At 45.5% G+C, this 23,665-nt stretch overlaps 1 protein-coding gene across 2 annotated transcripts in view; it reads left to right on the forward strand.

The window, feature by feature from the left end:
- LOC139994199 (Krueppel-like factor 6) overlaps window positions 1-23,665 on the forward strand; it is a 273,881-nt gene that overhangs the window by 1,018 nt on the left and 249,198 nt on the right. The window lies entirely within an intron of this gene.

Raw genomic sequence — 23,665 nt, forward strand, 5'->3', positions numbered from 1 at the left:
GTTATAACTGTTTTTCTTAACGAATAAAACCAAGTTCAAATATATATATATATATATATATTTCTCTAACGGAAGGAGCTCAAGTATTCTAATAATTAAAGAGCTGTTTTATCAGACGCAAATAAACTATCGGCGATATTTCTTGATCTGTTATCCATCCAAACGACTTTTTATTGGTGAATTAAAATTCTGAAAATTTCTGTAATATACATTAACATTAACCGAGCAACATATATACATACTTTTTAACCTTTGCTTGATATTTCACACAAACTATACACATCTGTCTCTCTTTCTCTCTCTCTCCCGTCTCTCTCCCTTTATCTATTTATCTATTTATCTATCTATCTACCTATCTATCTATTTCGTAGTTAAATGTCACACATTTTAACCACAAAAATTCGTGATGTATTATTTCTTATCGAAATCTATGTGTTATTCGGGGAAGTTTAAAAAAGTCTGCGAATCCTCTTTTCCTTATAATTACGTTTCGTATTTTCGTACTTTCGATTTTATCTCTGGTCATTTAAGTAGTACATTTTAATTGTCGTTCTTTTAATTACCGATGGCGTATTCGATGATTAGGTCGCGTGGTGAAATTTATGGCGAGGAAATCTCGGTTTGTCGCTTGGTACTCGACATTTGACCTGCGCAACATTGTTGGGTCGGGTCTAGTTTGGCGCGGTGCCTAATTGAACGTCTCGAAGGGTTTCCAACTGAAAACCGACCGGCACTTTAGTCGCTTTCTTTTCTTTCCCGTTAATTACCCGTACGATCGAGTGTTTTTATTATCGGCCAAGAAATACGTCACGCTAGCTAACTAGGAGCAAGCAATATCGTCCTGTTTCCCAGATCGGCCACAGCTCCCTCATCTGGTCCCCGTTGTCCTCCTCAATTACGATCTTTCTGATTGCATTAATTTACCTGGTGTCTCGTTCCTTTTACCGCGACTTTATTCGCCTCGCTGCTGAAATCGAATTTGTCGGAAGTGGCCACTATTTTAAATGGAATTTCTCCGGCTTTCTACACTCCGCGGTATCTCTCGTGTTTGGAGAGTAAGCGAAACGTCGGTCAAAGAAAGAAATACCATCTATTTAATCATGCTCAGTCTCTTGGTCTCTGACTCTATTTTTGCGTCCGACAATACTCGAATAGCTTCGGAATTATTTCGCGTATCTACTTTATCGAACGAACCGAGAATAGGATGCATGTAGATTAGTTCGTTGTTCCAGCATTACTCCTGGACCGTGTGTTTGTTCTTTCTAAAACCGGATTCGCGATCCTCCGTCGTTGTGCTATACGTAACTACTAGCTGGTATAAAACTTGGCCTCGTCGCGATATTTGCCGAAAGTAACGCTAGTTTTGTAACCAGCATAGGCACCGTTTTTACGAGGTACGCACTGATGTACATGGACAGCGTCATTCGATAGGCGAACAGATGGTTGGGTCACATCGACAACGCGACGGCGTTGGTCGCGTGACCGATAATGCGATTCGACAGGTGCTCTGTTGTATATTCTTGTATTCCCAACTTTACACGATCCAGTTTCGCCAGCAATTATTGTCGTTGGCGAGGAAGCGAGGCTCTGACGCGCGACGCCGTCAGAACTAATGTAACTTGGCCGATTTTCGGCGTGAACCAGACGACCAAGGAATTTCGCGAAATAGCGCGAGATAGACGATAATGCCCGCCTGTGCGAAAATTCGATCGCGTCGCACTCCGAGAAGCTCGTCTGCTCGTTACAAACTCAGTTATACATGGATATTTTTCTGATTCGTTGATTTCGAGTTTCCTTGTAATTAACGTAAATTGCTTGCAATTATTATAAATTGTTACAAGATATCCGCCGTGTCGAACAAACATCAGGAGACACAAAGACGAGAAATGTTTGGTAGTTTTCCATCGTGGAATTGGATTAAGAGATGAAACGCGACATCGATCAGTTGTTGGCATTTGAATACCTTTTTTAAGCGATAATTCCTAGAACGCTGCCACCAATTAATGTAGCTAATTACGATAATTGTCCAAGCCAACAATGATGAGCAGGGAAAAAAGGAATTGATGTTAAAAATAGCCAGTGTAAGGTGTCAAGCGACCTTGTCGAAGTTTCCTTTCATCTAACACCTGATGCAATTACTGAAATACATCCTACGTATCAAGTCGCGATGAATTATTCATTCCCGATACGCTAAGCGGATCCTGAGGCCTCTAATATGCGTATGCTCGTTTATGAACCAACCAACCATTCTCCCTCCGCTTCTACTCGCGAAACGGAAAATATTTTTTCGTAAATAATTCAGCAGATTGAATAATTGATCGTTAGGCGGATCGCGTGCATCGCCGTGCGTACAAATATTTTCACTGTAGCAACATTGCTCTCACTTCCTCGATTAATACGGGATACGATATTGTCATGCGTGAATCAAAATCGCGAATTAAAATTTCCTGCCGGATAGCAGTTGCGCTTGTAATATTTTCGATTGAATTTTGCCTCGTTTCGAATTGCCTTGATTCGATCTCGTTGTAAATCGCAATTGAACGTAACTTTTTCGCTCTCTCTTTCTCTCGTTCTTCTATAAATGTACCTTTTTTATTTCGCTGCCATGATATGCATCGAGTTGGTCACGTCGTCCGATATGCACCAACATCCATTGGTTTTTCCTCGTCTCGTACTCACTTGTTTACCGACGTGTACACAATATCGTCGCCTTCAAAACGATGTTGTGTAGCTAGTGAGCTTCGTGTTTTACGACACAGGCGTGAAAGCTCGAACGATTCGCGCGAGAACCGCGGCGGACCGCGAGCCACAGAACTTTTGCTCGCATGAATTATACGCTCGTGACAGCCGCTGCGCGGCATCGGTGATATTTTTGTTTTCTCCTTATACATAGGTTGGAGCTTCCACTTCGTGTCGCGTATTACGACACACTCGACTCAACGCGATATTTTACAGCGTGTGTATCGGTACACGTACGTTTCACAATTCTGCCATGTGTCGTGTGCATTGCCGACGACAATCTCGCTCCGTTTCTCTTTTCCATTCCCTCCGCCCCTTTGATTCTGTTCCTCCTCGTCCTTTGGTCGCATTCGCTTATCTATCGAGAATTTCGTGAGAGTTTCTTTTGCACGACTTTCACCCGGACGTGTATCGCTTCCCTCGCGAGCTTCGAATTTTATAGACAAGCGCATAAATAACCGAGCGCAGCGCTGTAGCATTGCTGCACGTGCGAGATTGAAAATTTGTTGCATCTCCTCTCGAGTTATTGTGAACGTTGAATAGACGGAGGAGCGTATCGAGGAAGATATTCGTGTAACTCCATGCGTCGCGTGCTTTGCTATGTGATAAACATTCCAGTGAATCGTCGCGATTGTCATTTGCGCGATATATCTCCGTTACTTCAATAATTCTCCGTTGAAATGGAAGGAATCGTTCTTGCCATTTTCTTGTTTTGCCGCATTTTATAGATGTATTTTCCAAGTTGGAAGGTATGCGGATGATTCATTATCTCTCTGAAATCACGAACGCACGATGCCGGTCGTAACGAGGAATACAGGACGCGCGTCCTCGTGTGTGATGTGTTTTTTAACAAGGCACGAGGACTCGGAACGCATGAAAATCAGTGAAATATTCGACATGCTTCGCAGGTGCACATTACAGGATCACACGGTAATACTGTAATGAGCAACGCTTCAGAGATTCATTAATTGTATATCTCATCGCGGTTTTTTCTTTTTTTATACAGCATTTAATACGGTTTCGATTTTTCCGGGCAGTCGGTAATTGCGAGAAACCTGAGGTGGTCGAGTCGCTTTCCCACTGACTGTTCGCGATCCGTGTTTTCATCGTGAAAGCTCGAACGATAAGGTAGACGATGCGACCGTATCGAGACAACAAGGAAATAGCTCTGCATATTTATTTCCCGCTTATCGTCCGAGCGAAATTCAAAAACTGGGTACGCGCGTATGTAGCTGCACATCCATATATATACATATATATATTTTTTTAAGTAGAAAGTACCGAAATTCCTTAACGAAATGGAACGATACGCGAGTCGGATTCATCGGTAAACAGTAGATTTTCCAAACGTGTTCCCCCTTGAACGAGGACCGGGAGTTTCGTAATACTTTACACTCTTTCACCGTGATTTTCTCTTGATTCTCTCGGTGGTTCTCGTGCGCGCGATATATTCCCGAACGGATAGAGAAAAGAGCAAATCTCCGAGCGGCTTTAAACGGCACACGACTGAGTGACTTGACCGAGTGTCGGTGTATACCGATACTCCTCTTGCAGCGTCTCCTCTGTTCCGTTCCTCTTGTTGGCATTGAAATAAGAATATCCGAACGCACAAAGGCGTTTTGGGTGAATGGGCCTGACGTAACTCTTTTGTCTCGAACACGGGCCGTTGGTACGCGAGTCTGTCCCGTTCGTATTCCAACCCCACCGCCCCCGTTTCCACCCTCGATCTCTCTTTCCACTCTGCCTCTCCCCTCCCTTTAGGCCGCCGATGCGCGCAATGGGACGAGAAACAATGGTTTTCCCGGTACAATGGCTCGCAATGTGAGTGATGCGAAAGATGCCATTGTAGCCGTGGCTACGGAACGTGGCATTGTTAACCTTCGATGGCGCAACCTTCTTTTCTAACCACGCTAGCTGCTGCGTTTTCTTCGAGCCCGGTGTCGCTTGCCAAACTATCGTAATTTCTACGCTCCGCGCTATCGTTGCTGTTTGATAATCGATTCGCGGAACTATGCGAGTTACCACCAGTCGATTCAATATCTCTTCCAAGTCTACCGTATTTCCCTGGGTCGTGTAACCACACACGTTGGTTATCGAACAAACTCGATCGGTTGAAAAATTCGGTGGAAGCTTTACACCGTTTAGTCGCGAACGAACGTTCCCAGAGGGTCGGGCAAAATCTGCCTACCTACTCGCGATGCATGGGAAATATCGATGCGTCCCGTGAAAACCTCGAACGCAGGATGTTCTCGCGGTAGTTACGGTACAATCGCGCTTATCCCTCGTTCCTGTTCCGTTTCGTGGGGGACACGGTACGAGCGCGTTTCGTTTCAAACGAAGAGACTCGGGATAAAGCGAACCACGGTGGTTTATTTCTGAGTTTCTGTCGGTGCGCTCACTGCGATGGCACGCCACGCGTTTCGCCGTTTCTCTCACGTATCAGAATGGATCCTGTCGCTCGCGGTCGTGTTTGCGTCCCGCGACTTCTCGAGAGCGACCTCGTTAAATCTCATTAACGCCGAGGCGCTAGGCGAGAACACCGAGTTAAAGCATTTATCAATTCGGTCAGCCTGTGTTCCCCTAATTTTATTGCGGATTACCACAGAGTTAATCGAACTCCACCTATATAACTTATTACCGCAACGGTACGACGTTGGTAGATGCGTTGCACGATATCCGGAGTAAACGACGAAGAGAAAGGGAGTAAAATGTAGTGGCTAGACGAGAGGGAACAGGAGAGATTTGTTCGCGTTTAATCTTGCAATCCGGGTCGTGGGGGTCAGTTGCGAAGTGCTGGAAACCGGAAACGCGGGAAGGGAATCGCGCGTATACGGGACAAGTACGAGAGTTCGTTTGTAGAGAGTAGATAGCAACGGAGGAGAAAGAGACAGGAGAAACGCTTGGGAAAGCCGACAGAAAAAGGCGACACAGCCGATCAAACCGGTCGGTATACACATGGTACACGTAGTAGACCAGACGTTGTGGAAGGACGTTGGCCGCGTCTCGGAAATCTACGCCTCGTGTTTCTGATCGAGATGCTGCTAGGCTTTGCGTAACTCGCGGTATCCTCCGAGGCGGGGTGAACGTACGGAACTCGCATCTTCGATGACCGAACTTCTATCCGGGACGAAGGAAACAAATGAAAGTTGTGACATTCGCTTTAATATTTGAATCGAATAATTTCGATAAGGTGATTCGTGTTGTGGATGAATGACAATGAACGTACAAAATTTGATAGATGGTGGAAGTAGCGTGCATTGTCTGGCCATTCTGATTCATCGAGCTTATCGTTATTAGTATATCAGACGCGATGATACAAAACGGCTGACTAGGAGACAAGCGTAGTCTCGTCGCGTGTTAATAGTTGACCATTTTGTGTCGAAGGCACAATCGGTCGAGGAAAATTTGCGTAGATAGTCACGGTCGAATTAACGTGCTTTGCGTGAACCGGTGCTTGTATCGAACTGCTGCAAGCTAAATCAACGGGGACAAGGGTGGAAGAGCGGAAAGAGGGCGGCAGCAGAGGACTGGGGCTACAAAACCGAAGAGAGAAACAAAGGACCGATAAAAACAAATTGGTCTTCCTCTCCTCGCCCCTTTATCCGTCATTCGGTCCGTCGGTTTGATCGGTCAGACAAATTTTGTGGCCGTTTTGTTCGACGTACGCGTACATTTGCGGCGAAAAGACATATAATCCTATTAAAATTTATCAAAGCCCTTGCTCGAAATGTTCGATATTAGCGCATCAGTGGAAATGTGAGAAAAACAAAGCGATAAAAAAATATGTTCTTTCGATTACCGATTACTCACTTATCGTCGAATAGCGCGATAAATTATCGAGTCTTAATTACGTCTCTTAGATAAAAAAAAGCTGCTTCCGATAAAGTCGTGATAGCTCGTAAAACGTTCTCGTCTCGTTCGTGCCTTCCTTCTGTTTGGTTAATAAATTTTCGAAGCTCGCGTAATGCAGTCATTGACGCGACGAGTTAGTAAGTGCGATTTATAGTAAGTGTGATTTTTGATCAATTAAGATTGGTCTTTGAAGAAGACAAAGAAGACAATTGGATAAGATAGCGTGACAACCAAGGCGATTACCTTTACTTTCCATGTTTATATATCTCCTTTTTTAGTTGTAATATCGCTCGTCTCGTTATAAACCGATGTTTTAGTTTTTTTTATAGCTTCTTAACTCGACTCGTTAAGCCACTTGCATTGTTGCGTTGTTAGCCGCATGTAATCAATCGTTGCGGAGGTTTCTGTGGAAAAGCTATCCGTTCCTTCTGTAGCTGGAAAGCAGTACATCGTGCACAGTGGTCACGATCATTGCCTCGCCGTGTTCTATTGTTATATTGTTCCAGCCTCACTGTCCTCTTACGCGTCGAACGGTAGACAACAATAGCGCGTGACAATCCCGCATACAGGACTCTCATCGTTTTATAGTTATTTTTTAACGTTTGTTTCGTCGACGTTTAAACCTGTTGACAGCTGTTGATCGTTATAAACGTTGGAAACGTTGGCGCGGCTATATCGTTCGCGATAAAACGTTCCGCGATCGATGCTCAGGAATTTTCGGGATCTTACGTCAACGTGTACTCGAGGTGATAAAATTTGTAGACGAATGCCATCGGAGACGTCCTCGGGCAATTACCGTGGACTGGCTTGTAAAACGAATCCAGGTTGAAGTAATTATTTTTGAAAATGTTGACGTTTTCATTCCTCGTTGAAGGTCTTCCTCGTTTGATTTGCAACGTGCAAATATCGTGATTCCACAGCGAGCGTTAAGACACGCGTTTTAAATAAAAATGGAAATATCGGGTAGCGCGTGTAAGTGAACGTTATTAGAATCACTCTGTTACTCGATTAGCTGTTAGTTGCAAATTAGCCAGGAAAACAACACGAGTTAGACGCGCTGGCTTTACGGACAATGCATTAAAACCGATATGATTTTCAGTTTCTATTCTTTCCTTTTTTTTTTTTTTTTTCTTGCCTAGTCCTGAAAAGTCAACCATTTAGCTAACGTGCAAACAGAAGAAACGTAAGGAACCGCTCAATTTCGGAGGATGGTGTACAATTTCTTGTTTACCCAAGCTACCCCACGTTAAAATTCTCGATCTCGGGGAATGTAACAGATGGTGTTTTCTAAAGGGCGCGTTGTCAGGGACAATGCTTGACTTTCCAAAGCCTCATAGGGAGGAAAACATTACAAGTTAAACATTTACCGTTTTGCATGCAGCCAGGATTAGGGGATCAAAAATTTCGGATACGATAACGCTAAGCGAAATATCGAGGACTTATGATCGAAGCGTGACATCGTAGCTGAAATGAAATTTTCCACGAGCCAGAAAAGAAGTGAACGCGCACTCGTCACAGTGAAATTGCGCAATTGCTGCAACGCAATAGAATGTCCGGTATGGAACATATGCGCTCGCAGTTGCAGCGTGATGATGTTCAGCTTCGGAACATGTCAGATGGTCTTTGTTTGTTTACAGGACGACACGGTAAAGTTATTCTTAGAGCTCGGAGAACAGCGACTCGTCTAACTTTAGAATGGCGCTTTCGGGCCGTGTTTCTAAACGCGTCGTTTGCGAGTCTAGGCGGAATAATTGAAATTTCCCACGGATAATGTCCCCTGAGTTATTGATCGTGAAACGTGTCCGAGGGTGTATGGTTCAATGAAAAAAGAAAGAGAAATTTAAAACAGAAAAACGTGATGAATCTTTTACTCGCTGCTATACGTTGTTATTTCGTTGGTTACTCGGTACTTGTTAATTCAAGGACACTTTTTCCCTCGTAATTTCCCAAGTATTAACTACCGAAACATCACCAAGACTAATTGGATATTTGCTCACGGTGATAAATGAAAGACGTGGCCGTGTTTTAAATTTGACCTTAACAAAGGCATCTGCATGCTAGTGAACCTTTTTTCCAATGAGACGTGAAGCTTCAACGAGGTACTCGTAGTTGTCGCAAATTTTATTTTCGAACGTCGATTCGTTTGGATTAAATGGATCCGTTTGATAAGCTTGAAAGACACATTTTTATATGTATTTCAGCATCATAATCATTTTTTTCTCTTCGTCCCGCTTGCCGCGACCGGATGTTCCCTTATAATCCGCGACGACACGATTTCACGATAAATTTGCCATCGAGAATCGATTCGAGCGGACGCATCGATAACTTGGATGGCGCGTCGAGCCGAGTGAAAATATAAATAGGAAGATGCCAGCGTACGAAACGAGCGATACCATAGCGATTTGATTGATGGACCGTGCTACGCGTAACTGGTATGATTGATAGACTCGTCTACGCAACTAGTACGTTTACCCCGAATTTTTATGATTCATCGATAAGCATTCCGGTATACGGTATGACCGATCGATAAAGCTGTTTAATTCGCATTGGATGAATCAGCATCGAGTAATCATCTTCGCTCGAATACCGTTTATTGCAGCTGCGAGTGATCTGTATTTTACGTGAAAAAAATCGTCGTGCAAACAGTTACACGCTATTTTCACGATACATAATATGTACTCGCTCCTAATGGATGACTCAAACGCAATGACTATATCGTATAGTATCTTCTTTACTTTCGTAGCTGTTATATTTACTTTCGTTGCGTAACCTGTCGAAACACGATTCAATGTAATATCAAGATCATGAATATTGATGCGCCGCGACGACCGATATTTGGATTCCAGGAAATTTCGCTCGGCTGCCGGGATTAAAATCCCTCCCTCTGTTCTTTCCCTCTTCTATTCTCTTCTAGTTCTTCCCTCGATATTCTCCGCTATCTCACCCGTGTCTCTCTATCTCAGTTTTATCCATCTCTGTCGCACCGGTTAAGCGGATCCACAGCGACATTTGCATCGATCTTACTCGCGAAATTTCGTCGTCGATCGGCCGGTAAGCGGATCGACGTGAAAATCCGGACGTCAAACGACAAACACGTCAGGAGAGAGGGTGAAAGAGAGAGGTAGGTGGTTGGCTTGATCGTTAGTCTCGTCTTAAGCTGTACAGAGGAACGTAACGGCGTTCTCACGGCCGGAAGCGAAACGATAAGTCGGTTGCTCGTTCAGCCAGCCAACCAGCCACGCCGTTAACAACTGGCAGACACGCGTTAATGGGTTTCAGCTCTGTAAATACATTAAGGTTGCTCGTCGCGCCGTGAATCGTCGTTACAACGCCGTGCACGCATTCCGTTCGTGGATTCGCCGGCCGTGTATCCTGTCGTCGCGAAAGAGATCGACGGTCGTCCTGGAAATTTCAAAAATTCTCGATCCGACCAGAACGTCTAAAAATTACACGCCGACCAGAGCAGCAATTTTTCTTCCGCGTCGCGACAGCTGCACCGGTAAACGCACGGCATACGTTTTACCTTCTCCTCCTCAAGATGTATTACTAGATATATTCGAGCTTTGAGTTGGCCGCGTATCTCCTTGCGGGAATAAATATAAAAGATGGAGCGTTTGCTTATTCCACAAACGGATTGTGTAAGATTCCAAGTGTTAGCTAAGAGACAGTGACTCGAATTATATTAAGGAACTACTTCGAAATCGTATATCGCCACTGGCTTGGCAGCGCCATTGATTAATTCGATGTTTGAACGATTGTGCCGATTTCGTTGTTTTATTCACAGGTGTTTCCAGGAAAACCATATTTCGTTTACTCTGGATATACAACACGGTTTGTTCTTTACGATGGCTAGCTTTTGACTCGCCATCTGTTGGGTTTAACGAATATTTGTAGAACATTATTGCGTTAATTGTTACTCGCTAGTAAACGGCCATGAGTTGAACGAACTTAATTGTAGCAGTTCATTTTCGCTCTACATTCACCGACTGCAACGTGGTCCCGCCCACGCGTAGATTTTTACTGAACGAAAAAGAAGTTTAGAATTTTCGGTGCAGCATCTGTTAGCAATATTCCATGGCTGGGCACGAAACCTTTTTAACTGCTGGCCGTATAAAAAATGTGGTCGGGAGGAGAAAGCCTGGCGGAATACATATTTCAAAGTTGTCTAAATATCTGTGCGAGTGATCTATTATTCTCTTCCTATGATCGTTGAGCGTTCCCACATAGGGAGTCAAATCAGTACGACGATCCGGCTCGAAATAATTGGCAATAAATTTGTTTTTCGATCGGGTTGGATTCGAGCTACTTAATCCATTAACCTTAAATCGACTGCGAGCGATCGAACGAGTCGTCGCGTCACGTAACAACATTTGTTTATATCAACATGGTGGACGCAGGAAAAACTCGATCCGGTTGATCGATTTCATATCCAATACTTGAATTTCCGTGGCGGCCACGTAGTCGACGTTGATTGGCCGACTGATGCTCTGTATGAGAGCCACTGGCCGCTCTCGAGTCATGCCACTGCGTTGTAACGGAGCATCATTGATGTTAATGAGCTAGATTGGAAAGCTGTCCTGCGTTTGAAAGTTATTGAGCTCGGAACGATCGGCTACCTCTTCTCTTATGCGTGCACAGCGATGGCGATGGCGACGGCTATGATGCCGCCGCACCAGTGATAGTGGTGGTGGCGATGCTACGTCGAAGACTCACGATCTGTACATGTGCACGCATATTATACGAGCGTGTACACACGCCCGGAGAAGCGTAATTTCATGAATGAAATCTGAATAAATCAGCGTGCCGTGTTATTACGGGGCGTAGCGCGCTCGATAAATCTCGCTAATAAACAGTGACGGCGAGCGAGGAGCCGGACGATGGTGACGATCGTAGAAGATCCGCTCTTTCCTAGTCTTTGCGAAAAAATATGCAACTCGTTTCATCCTTCCTATTATCGCTGAAAAAACGTATTTGCCAATTACGCGATCCGAGAGTGATAAGTCAATACGTGAACGTCATACGCGACACCAATGATGCAGTATGACTCTTAAATGTTTGCGCCGTAACTGTTATTTTCACGCTCGGTAGAACAAATTGATTTTCTATTTCGATTTTAGATTTTTGATGAATTGCTTTGTATATTGTGGAAAGTGAAGAAAGAATTTGTTTCTTCTAATTTGAGAGCCACTGGTTTGCGTGTACTTAGCCAACGCAAACAACACATTTGTCGAAGCATTATTGGATCGATCTTGTCGCGCCGCAATTCAGTCGAGCCTCGATGTCCTGGAACGATCCTGCGTAACCAGTTCCACTATACGATCGCGCGCACGTAGCAATGATTTCTCTTGTCACGCGAGATGATGGACAGCATTGTGGACTTACAACTACGAGACGAGTCTGGATATCGTGTTAAACCGTTCGACAACAGTCTCGTGCCCGGTTAGATATCGTGTCGGTGACTCGTCCCGGGGAATAAATTAAGTTTCACCAGAATCTATTAATATTTCATAAGCGCAGGCCAAATTGGGTGAAACTCGGATGAGTAATCGTTGGTCTCGCTCGTGACGGTGAGGAAGTATCGAAGTTGCGCGTTCTTGAGAGAAGCTATTGGCGCGAGTATCTTTCTCAGGTATGCTCCGATACCATCTTTAAATTCGTAATTGTCGTGTTTCGCAGTTGGTCAGCTCCTTTTGCGTGGATCGTTGCGTAGGCTCGTCCTGTTGATACACGATACACAGCTTCGAACAGAATCGACGGACGATTATTTACGTTCGCGTTGCTTTCGCGAAAAGAAAAAGGAAATTTATTGTTCCGTGTATGCCACTTTCGCCGTCTGCTTGTGGTACAGATGGTAGGTGTTAAGCAGACTGATGGCGTTACCAATCCGAACGTCGGATCTACTCGGGATGTTATTTATAACTGGCGCGATACGCGAAACCGATCGTTAAGCGAATTCCAGTTCGCGCGTATCTCCGGGCCGATTTTCGGTCGACTTCTTTCTCCCTGGCAATTTCACCGGAGATATAGAAAATAGGATTGCCAGGAAGAAGGTTGCGCGCTTCGCGATTATCCTCGTTATTTTCAACGGTCGAGCACTTACGCGATGTTCCACCGCGTGGTTCGCGTTATCGAGGTCGAACGTCATTTCTTCGAATGGCTTCGATTTTTCCCATCAGAAGTTACGTCGTTACGAGATACGAACCGAAGCACACGGTTCGCGTGTATTGGTGAGCGCAGCAATGGCTGCAGACCGATGGATAGAGTGGCTGGAATCGAAACGAGAAGTTGGAAAACAGATATTGATCGCTTGCCGTGTGTACAATTCGCGAGTACTACGAGCCGGGAGCGTACACGTGCGCGTTTTCAATGACGTAAGGATTTTCCGGCGTGCATCGCGAGCCAGCCGCCACGCTGAGTCGATTCTTTCCGTGCTTGTTACACCGGCGAATGAAACTAAAGGAGGATAGGCAAGGGCGAACACTAGAGCTTTACGCAGCAACGATTTCTCAATGCGACTTGGAATAGTTTCGTCGGTCGGCGTAACCATTTGGCAAACGTGGCACGTAACATGTCGGTACGAATTCAATTCCGTAGATTCATCAATGAAACGATGCCTCGTACGAAGTTTAATTTGTACAATAAAATCATTCACGATCGAAAGGGTGAATTCTACATACGAGACTCGTTTTATCTCGGTGCGCGAGTTCTCCTAAAATGGAAACAGCCAGGAAACAACTGCCGTGCAGTCGAGAGACAAAACAGCTGTAAGTGCCGTAATGCGAGAGGGAAAGCACTCGAGGTTTAGTTATCGTGCACACGACGCGATGTTGGGCTTGAAACACGACGAGCGTGCGTGCACCCGTTGTATCGTTATCCCTTTCGAAATTCGATACAACCGAGATATCGATATCGGAAAGCGTAGTAGAATGCTTTCGTTGTAACGCACAGCTATCTCCTCGTTACCGCGTTGCATCTTTACTACACCGAAATTATCGTGAAAAGGCCTTTACTTTGCGCGTTCTTATTTAGAGTATACGTGCACAAGATACGCGAATGAACGTTAGCTTATACGTGTATAAGCTGGTGATAAAGAGAGAAACGTGCGAGCAGTAGGACGTCAGCCATTTTACGATCCAGTGATTTAACAAGTTGCATTCCCCGCGGATATTCCGGTATACAGGTCCACGGCATTAATTAATTCGAAAAGGTCGCTATAGGCTTGTTGGGTCAGCCCTATTATCAGGTAATTCGCTGTCGCGCCGACTGATCGCGTGATACGCCGCTCTCCATCGCTCTTCCTGGCTGTCCTTCTATTGACACCGTATCCTGGGACCGCTGAATGCTTCGCAGTGATATCGTAATCGACGCATCGATGGAAACTGTAAATTACGATCAGGTTGCGACGATTCGGAGTAATTAGAGTAATATCGATATTTCTTCGTTATGGTCTTCGGAACGGCATCCAGTACACGTATTAATTATACAAATCGATAGCAAACAACGGGAAGATCTTTAAATTACCCGTGGCATAGATTACGCGTTAATCGACGAAAAGCTTTTTACATATCGTTTTTACTTTACCTACTTCGGATGAAGCGTGCTTTCCTCTATAAACAATCCTTTAAAAGGAGGCACGTATTTTATCCATTTCATTGACCAGACTTAAATCGAGCGATCCTCTCGTCGAACATCCTCGCGAGCGTGTAACACGAAAAGCCGGTAGTATTTATTCGGTGCCACGACCACGGTCACGGATGCCGCTACAAATCGTCGGAACGATCGTAACATCAGGAGCCGGGGGGAGGTTCGTTGGTAATTACGCGAATGGTGTGAGTCGAGAAGAGCAGCATTACTTCCGTCCGATATTTTTCCATTTTCCCCGACGGTGGTGGTCGCGGCGGCTGCGTTTTTCGACGGTCCTCTCGTTTTCTTTCGCGAGATCAATAAATCGCGGGACCGTGGAAGCTGCACGGTCGTTCCTCCGTGTCTGCACCACCCCTTCGCCTCCTCTCTCGCCGACACTGCCTCCACCGGTCCTCGTCTCTTTCTCCTCCTCCACTTCACAGTCCCGTGGATCTCCCGAGAGCATTCGAAGCCGACCGACCGGGCGATAATAAAATAATTCTCCGCCACAATAGACAATGCTCGCCGAGATGATAGTAATTCAAACCGGATGGAGGAAAAAGAGGCCAGTCGTTTTCCGTATTTCCGCCGGCTGTGCGCGGACGCGCCGCCGTCGCGTTCCCCTTGTCTTTCCCCTTCTTCCACTTTTTCTTTCTTTTTTTCTTCCCGCCCCCCGCTCCGTTTGTTCGTTCCTCTCTATCCCCGTCCTCTGTATCTCATACCCTTTCCACCCTTTCGTACCCTTTCCCTCGTTTACGCTACGGCTCTTTCACCTGCCACCTTCTCTATTCCCCCGCCACCGTCGGTTGCATCCTTTCTTCTTTCCACGTGAAATTTGTCACCAAAGTGAAATAATACGGTTCCCGTTGCTCCGCTCCATGCGCTATCCTCGTCGTAACTCACCTGAAAAGGCCAGCGCGCGAGCATGCTCACACGTGCTGTAAGAGGGTGCTCAAGTGTGTTCGAGATCGTCTGAAAATTCTGTGGTAAAAGGAATCCTCGCGGAAGATCGATCGTTGTACTTCTTGCCACCTGTCACGGTGAAGGATGATCGCTAACAAGCATCGGATAAATCGCTTTCGGTGAGAGACTTATGGTATTCGTGGTAACGTTTCGCGTAACATATTAATGTATGCAATCGTTAAATATCTATGTTTCTGAAATTCGAATAAAGAAGGACGTTATATTAAACGATTCAGCGTTGTGTGTCTGCTGGCTGGTCTTCCTTATTCCTGGATTATGATGACCAGTGATAAAGGGCTGCTCGGTAACTGAGTGTCCCTCGTTGCCGTAATTACTTGGTCGTCGCGAAGAAGGAAGATCGTCGCTCGATTTACGGTCTTTGCTCCGAAGAGGTAGGCAACGAGTTTCTCCGCGGCAGACTTACCCTTTTCCCTTTTCTTTCCGCATCTCGTTTTCTTCCTAACTGTTCCATGCCATTTCAAGGCGTACTAGTCCGCCTTTGCTCTAAAGCTCGCCGAGCGAGTTTTAACGAGAAATTAATATCTCGAGTAAGTTGTCGACTCCTTCATAAGGAGGTCTTCGTCTTTTTCTTCGTCTACTTGTATCATTCGCTGCAGCTGCTTCTATCTTTTCATTTTTTTTTTTTTTATCCTTCGTGCTTCTTTCTTTCCTATTCCTTCTATAGTTTAAAGCTTCTTCGTGTCTCTGCTAAGCGTCTCTACTTTTGGTTTCCGCGTCTTCTGAATCTCACCGAATTACTCGTCACTTAACAGTGAATACGATTTCGAAACACTAGCATAAAATGGTATATTATAACATGGTGAAACCGTTCTCTTTTAGTCGGATCCGTTTTTCGCGTCTTTCGTGCCGCGAACGCTTCCTACGCATGGTTGCGCCTTCTATTATTCTCGGAGGTGTAGTCGTTCGAAGTTTAATTAACCGCGTGTCTCGGTCAATTAGCTAATTAATGCCGGTGCAAACCGTAAGAATCACGAAAGAGAAACACCCTCGCCCCTTTCGTAACTGGGTTACCAGCATACCTCGATGTTTTTGGATCCACCGCTGAAAAACCTGCAAGCCACGCCGTTTGAATTTCCGAGAATTCAAGCTGGTTCGCATAAATCCGTTCCCTCTTTCTCTATCGAATGTTTACATCATTTTTAAATCGATCGCTATTCAGCTTTTATCGGATTCATAACTCTGTCCTCGACATTCGTGCCAGGAATATTTCAAGCTAAAATTTTTTGGTAATGCGCGATGATGTCACAAATTCCTGACGGTTCAACGACGCGACGGGACATGATCTCTCGCGTGTATTTCCCGGAAGACGTTCCAGAAACTCCACCACTGCGTTCTTTCCCTGTAGTCGCTCACCTTCCCTACCTATTTCATTCGTCGGCCAGTTAATACCAACTGTCGCTCAGTCATCGACTTCCGAGCCGCATTGGGCCTCTGGTTAGCTCTCAGCGTACACATCCGAAACACGGCTTTGGCAGACATCTGGCAAGCATCCACGCCGGATACTCGAAAAGCCTCGTACACCTATATACGAGACGCCACCAACCACTACGAGAAGCTGGATCTAGGTATTTCTGGGCGTATCGTGAAACTGCGCAGTTTTCCGCGCTCTTTCGCGTTACGAGGACTTTACCGTGTCTATTCTGTCAGATCTACTTCGGAGCAAAAAATGTATAAAATATATTTCCGTATTTAAACGCGATTACTTTATGTAGAATTGCAAATTCGTAGTTTTAAGGGATAATCTCGAGATTTCGAGAAGTTAATATTTTCGCGTGACAAACGACACATTGAAAGCTTATGTCGGTGGATTTTGATCGAGCTCCATCCTTCCAGTCGCTACGCTTTTCATCCACGAGGACGCGATGCCAGCTGCTAATGAATTTACACCGTCGCGTCTCCTCTAACGTCATTAGTGTCTTCGTCACGGTAAACAGAGACCCGTTCTGGCCCCTTTCATCGAGCAGATACGTATAATCGTTGAAAAAGATTCCGGTCGAAAAAGACGCGACATATCACTCTTCGACCCATGGAGCTCGTAAAACTCGTCTGGCACGCTCGTCGTTCGCTGTGTTTGTCGCGAATCAAGTCGCGGCAACCTTTGAAGCATGTGTGTCCCAATACAGAGAATGATTCTACGTAATGTCGATGTTTTTGCAAATAAATCGCCTTGGTAGTGAGTTGTACAATCATTCGCACGACCTACTGCTGGATCTGCATACCATTCGCGGTGAAAATCGACGAAATCAACGACGTATATCTGTATGTATGTACAATGGAAATCCAAGTTCTCTCGACGAGGCGTGGAAGATTTGTTATGCTTGCGTACAGCGATTATAATCGCGACAATGGCGTCACCAGGCGTTAAGGGGAGGATCGCAGCTATTGAATGATCATCGTCGATCGATTAAGTAATTTCGTGGAAATAGTGAAATCCTGGTGCCTCCATATTTAGTCTTCTGTTAAGTCGTTTGTTCTTCCGCACTTACGAAACAGGCTTGTGGCTGCGTGGCATATATGGAAAAACATGATGGCGTATTTGCTCCATTAGAGCGATATTGGAAGGTATTTAAAGCGAGTCGTGACCGCGGTTTCCGGAGATTTCTCGTTACAACTAGATAAACGGGAAAGTTACCATTGGGACATTGAGTCTCGGAATCGATCGTAATCGCGATGAATGGAATACGTTTTTGTATTTTCACGCGATGTTCCCGATAACCGCTTTCACTGTAACGACGCACTGTTCCGAGTGTAGACCATTAACTATTTTCGAGACGTTAAAATCTCGTTCGTAAAGAAGTACGTTGATGGTTTAAACTTTTATTTTACGTACATTTCCCATAACGGTAAATTGAAAACTCAAAATATAGAACAGTGGCACGAGAATCTTTTTATTCGTGTATCACAATCTCGCTCGAAAATCTTCCTCGATAGTTAACATTTTTGTCGGTTGATCTTTCGTCCTTTCTACACGGTCCATCGTTTTTCCTTGTTCGTCCGTAGCCTACGTTCCTTCGAAGAAAAGCACGTGGCGGCTGTGAGTGGCGAAGAACGTTTTCGCCTAGAGGCCGTGGCCGCGGAGGGGGTGAATCCGCTTTAATTTTAGCCATGCTCTTCCAGCCGTGCCGTGGGCAGGCCATGGTATGCACGGTGGTGCTCTCGGCAGCAGCCTTGGCATCGCAGACGCATTATTCATACCTTAATGAATTCTCTGCTGCTCCCCTCTTCCCCCCGCCGATCTCCGCTGTTCGCCCTTGCCGCGTCCGCGCTTCCACCCTCGCTAAGAAGCCACGAAAGTCTCTCTATTTTTGCGATAACATCCCTGTTCCCTCGTCTCGCGGCGTTCCTTCCGCTCGTCGCGCGATTTCGCGAGCGTTCGCTCTTTATTTCGTATTTTTTTCAACGGTTCATCGTTCACCGTCCCGCTTTTCCTCTCCTCTTGGCTCCATAGCACGGCAACAAGGGACGTTTACTATCGCGAGATGAAAAGTCCCGGAATGTTTGCTAGTCGTCGTTCCCGTTCCTGCGCCCCCACCACAACGGAAGATAATATATTTCGAAACGGCTCGAATATTCTCCAGTATATTTACGTTTTACGCGGAACTGCGCGTCGCTTCGAATTTATTCCCCCCTCCGAAAAGTAATATCGGTTCATGCGTTAGAGTGTATCGGGTTATACGCGACACGATATTACATTCAGGGACGCTACATCACCGTTAATGCCGCGCTGTAGATCCCACGATGCTATACGTCACGCGTCCGCCGGCAACCAGAGGCACGATCATCTCCGCTTTCTGTCCCCTGTTTCTGCTAACTCAAGTTCAAGGTATCGATCATACTGAGACGAGACGTGTGATTATCGGTGAACCGAGTATTTCGCTCGAATATTCTTCTTTGCTCTGACCTACTATTCGCGATCGCGAATCAAACACGTCAAATGGTACACACGGTAAAAATTTCGTCAAGGAACGGTCTAATGCCATAAAAATTCCATTATCGTTTGGTTAACAAGCGATCCGTCTTCCACTTGGACTTTTTTTCGCAATTCTTCCCACGCCGCACTCGACCGTTTAATTGCAGTATCCTCGAATCCCCATTCGGTTCGAGATAAGCCCGAAACTTTTAATTGCTGCTTCCGAATATTTTCCCATGCGCGAACTTTCGACGAGGGTGGTTCCGCGCAACGTCTGGCCCGTAGGGTCACGCATCCTTGCATCCGCCGCTCCATTTTCCATGTAGCCTGTTCCACGCGTGCCGGGACGCCGAGCACGTGCTCGTAAATACACACCGCCCGCGTATCGTGTTGCGGTAATTTTCGTACGAAAACCAGTTCCGACCTGGCTAACTCCGAAGAGAACGAGGAAGCCGCCTCACAGCTCGTTCGTCGCGCTCGGTGTCCCGCTCTTGCACGATTTATGCGCTGTTCCTCGCGCTGAATTTCAAATTTTACCGTTTCCGCTCTGATCATCACATTGTTCCCAGCTTCGCGTTCGCTTTTGTTGTCCGCGTCTAGAGTGAATTAACTTGGTCACGAACACTTTAGTTCCCGGCTCTTGAGGACGATGCATAGAATATGCACTTACATATACTTCGTTGCGTTACTCTCTAAGTCTTGAGATAGAAAGGAAAGATGAATTTTCGCTTCTAGTGTCACGAATGGTATAGCGACGTCGTATTAATTGTACAGAATTTTGCTGCGTAAACTGGTCACCGTTTCCTCTATTAGTTCCTTGAATAAGCCTTTGGCGTTCTATTTTTTCTATTACAAAGTAAACAAATGTGTTAGATATTCGTACCTCGTTCGCTGTAAATTGGATCTATGACTCGCGAATTGTTGTCAACCAACAATATGACTTCATCCTTTCAAGCTTCAATTTTATCGTTAATAAAGTCAATACGACACTTCTTTTCTTACGTCACGCTACTTCTCTGTAAATTAATAAATTCTCTGACACATTGATACGAAGCAGAATTTTGAAAAAAAGAAGTTGTAACGGCATCGTGTTTAAACCGAACCCCTCCGGCGTACAGAAACAGGATGCACCCCGCGATAAGCATAAAAGGGTAAGCGGCACAAGGGATAGGAGAACGGTAGATTTCGTGCAGAACTAGTTAGGCAAGGCACGTAGAGATGCATATTAAAAGTGTTTAAATAGAGGCCGGCTGAAAAATGTTGGCCTCGCGAGATACCGCCAAATGATGTTTACGAAACAATGCGTCAGCCGTTTGCCGCTCTATCTTCGCCCCTTTCGCTCGGTCGCCGTCCCGCGCTATAGATACCACGTCGGACATTGTCGGAGTACGCGAAATGCATTGTATTGGTGCAGTCTACGATGCAGCCGGTTGGCGTATCCCCAGTCGGCGGGCCGGCGTTCGAACGCGCCCCGTTACGATGCATTTATGCGGCCAAGGCTGCAGATAAGGAATGACACTGCTCTTCCACCGCCGGCTCCAATCTTCTTGCCATCTCCGCGCCGTTCCACAAGCTTTTACGTTCGATAAGATTTGCATGAAGGCACCCCTTTGCCCAGCCCTTCGGCGATACCTCTGCTCCACATTTCGATCGTAATGACGATTTACATCCACGTGCTCTCGTCGTTTCTGCTTCTTGCGTTGGTCTCCATTTATCTCGCAACGTTGTTTCGTTCTTTGTTAATGGCTTGGTCGAGCGTTCGGGCTTGTTGCGGTAATTTTGGGTGCAGGGTGAGAACGTTGGGTGAGGTTAAGATCGTTTGGCTGGTGGAACGATGAAGGATATAGGGGTGAAGGTACACGTCTGTTCGTGAGTATTGAGATACTTGGTAGTCTCGTATAAAGCGTAATCATTGATCCGTTCGTGGAATCATTTATAGAACACATAGAGTCAAAGAATAAGAAATACAATGAAAAATTTAATAATATGATTCAAGTTTACCTTTCTGTTAGATATATCTGAATATTTATCGACAGAGATGTATGTAAAGAATAAGCGTTCTTTTATGTGTTTAAAGGATGGATATCCTTAAGGAAAATTTCGATTTTTTATAGAAAGGGATGCTTCCGAACACACGGGCTCTTTCTTCATACAAGAATAGACCGATAACGAGTGTCCGAGGGGAGAGTCGAGTTCGATTCGAGAAATGAATTACTTAACCTTCGAGTATACTTACCATTCAAATGTCAGCACACGTCTGAGCATATTTTCATTTGCCGCGGGCTGCTCGACGTTCCGCATTAAAAGGATGACATCATCGATGAGGAGAGAGCGGTACGGGCTGCTTGTCGAGACGACGGGACCGAGAAGTTATAGCAGGCTCCTTGACCGAGATGGAGAGAGAATCGAGTTAAATCGATCTCTAAAAGGCGATCCGTTATCGAACCTTTTACTCCGGATCGCCCGTGCACACACAATGCCCAGCGAAAAGCGTTTGAACTGTAAATGCAAATGTCGATATCTTCGCTCGCGGATGTGCGAGAGTCGGGAACAATGTCGACGCATTAACTCTCGCATTTTTTCGCTTCCTTCTCCACGTTTCTGTATTTTCTTCGGAACCATCGACAAATACGAGCCTTTTATTCGTACTATATACCTCGGACAAATGGAACGGTCGAAGAAACATGTAGTCGGAGTGGCTCGACACGAAAACACGAAGTAAACGGTCTGTCGTATGTAACTTTATTATTTCTTACTTCATAATATGTACCGATTACGATAGCGCAATCTCTCGAACATTCGGTGACGCTAGGTTCAGTTATCGCGAAATTTACATAATCGGTCAATTTCCTGATACGTATTTTCACTCTTGCGAATATCTCTTTCGCCGTAATCCGGATCATCGATTCGTCATTGTTTGGTAATCAGATGGTTGGGCAACGTTAGAGTAGGTTCACGAGTCACGAGCGTAAACGGTCGCTCGTCTTTGCTTGGGATTTCGATCAACACCGATCTCAGCATCATTAGCGGAGAGAGCTGGATCGAGACTCGTAGGATTTGTCTCCGGTGACTCGATTGGAACGTTAGAGAACGGTGAACTCACAGAGAGAGAGAAAGAGAGAGAGAGAGAGAGAGAGACTAGCTGGAAGAACGTAGAACCGCGAAACAGGGGAAGGGAAAAGAAAATCTTTTCTTGTCACGACAGAGGACTGAAAATCGGGATATTCTCGCGGCGAGGAAGCCGAAGATTTATGATCCGACTCTTTCGAGATTCTCTTTGGCGCGGATTCGTGACTCGTACAGGGGAAAGAGAGGGCAAAACCGTTTCTCGAAGAGAAGCGGAGCTGGAACGTGGCGTGTATTTAGGTCGCGCGAGCCCTTGGGCTGGTTCGTCGCGCGGAAAGACGAATGCGTGCACACACATGCTTCGCAGGTTATTTTGCACGCGCGCAATAGCTCGAGCCTGCCCCTTTCCTCTTTCGCCCTAGCTGTAAATTTCCAAGCGCCGGTGTCGTTTTGCTTTTCCGGCTGGCTCCTGCCATCACACGTTTCTTTTGTTTCCACCGCCATCTTTTCAACCGAAGGGAGGAGGATGAACAAAATACGCCCTAAATTATTCTTACCAGGACCGCGTTAAAATTATTCAACTCGGTTGCGACGAAGTCGTCGAGAATAAACGACGTAGCGAAAACAGAACGTCTGTCGTTGTTCGTCGCGATTAATCGCCAATGATGATTCAATGGGTCGCCGACGTGACTCACCGGTCATCCAACCATCGTCGCACTCATTTCCGGCGCTATACTACGACTCTAATCACGAGCTTTTTTAACGACACGAGTATTATTCACGTACCAGGAAATAATTTGTACAGATCAACGTATGATTTAAACGTAAAGATATTGATGAATTATTAGATTTCACAAGAGATTATTAGATTTCACAACATTCCTCAGAGCCATTTTTGTATTCATTTTGAAACACTTTGTGTATTTAATGATTTTAAATCGTATTGGATAAGTCTAAAAGAATGTCGCAACTTCAAATAAATTTTCACTTATGTGTCTTCTTATTTCTCGTTTCAGGTAAGCACCATGTTAGATTCCATAAATCATTTCGTACGGAAAATCAACAACGGCTTGTCCAAAACACTTGTCAAAACACAACGTTGAAAACGACCGTGACTCTGTTCCATTCTCTGATTAATCGTCAAATTATAACCGATCCGAAGAAAATCAGGTAGGTATGTATAGAGTAAAATTGAAAAAGTGGTTTTATAACCGTGGCTGCGCGTTCCATCGAACAATTATCCGCGCGTCCTCGATCTCTATTCGCAGCGAATCATGCACAGAGAGAACACGGCGCGTTCCCTCGCGGGCAGCTTTCAAACGGCTCGTCGCGTTCGCTTATCGCGATCTTTGGACGCAGGCTCGTTGGACCGGGACGAACTTTTCACCCAAGAATATCGACGCTGGGAAACGAGCGCGTTTTGCATGTTACTTCCCTTAAGTTATGCGGAAACGTACGCGAGTATTCGATTCGCCTTGCTCCCTCACGCTG

The sequence above is a fragment of the Bombus fervidus genome, chromosome 2, assembly GCF_041682495.2.
Source record: "Bombus fervidus isolate BK054 chromosome 2, iyBomFerv1, whole genome shotgun sequence".
NCBI classification, from domain to species: Eukaryota; Metazoa; Arthropoda; class Insecta; order Hymenoptera; family Apidae; genus Bombus; species Bombus fervidus.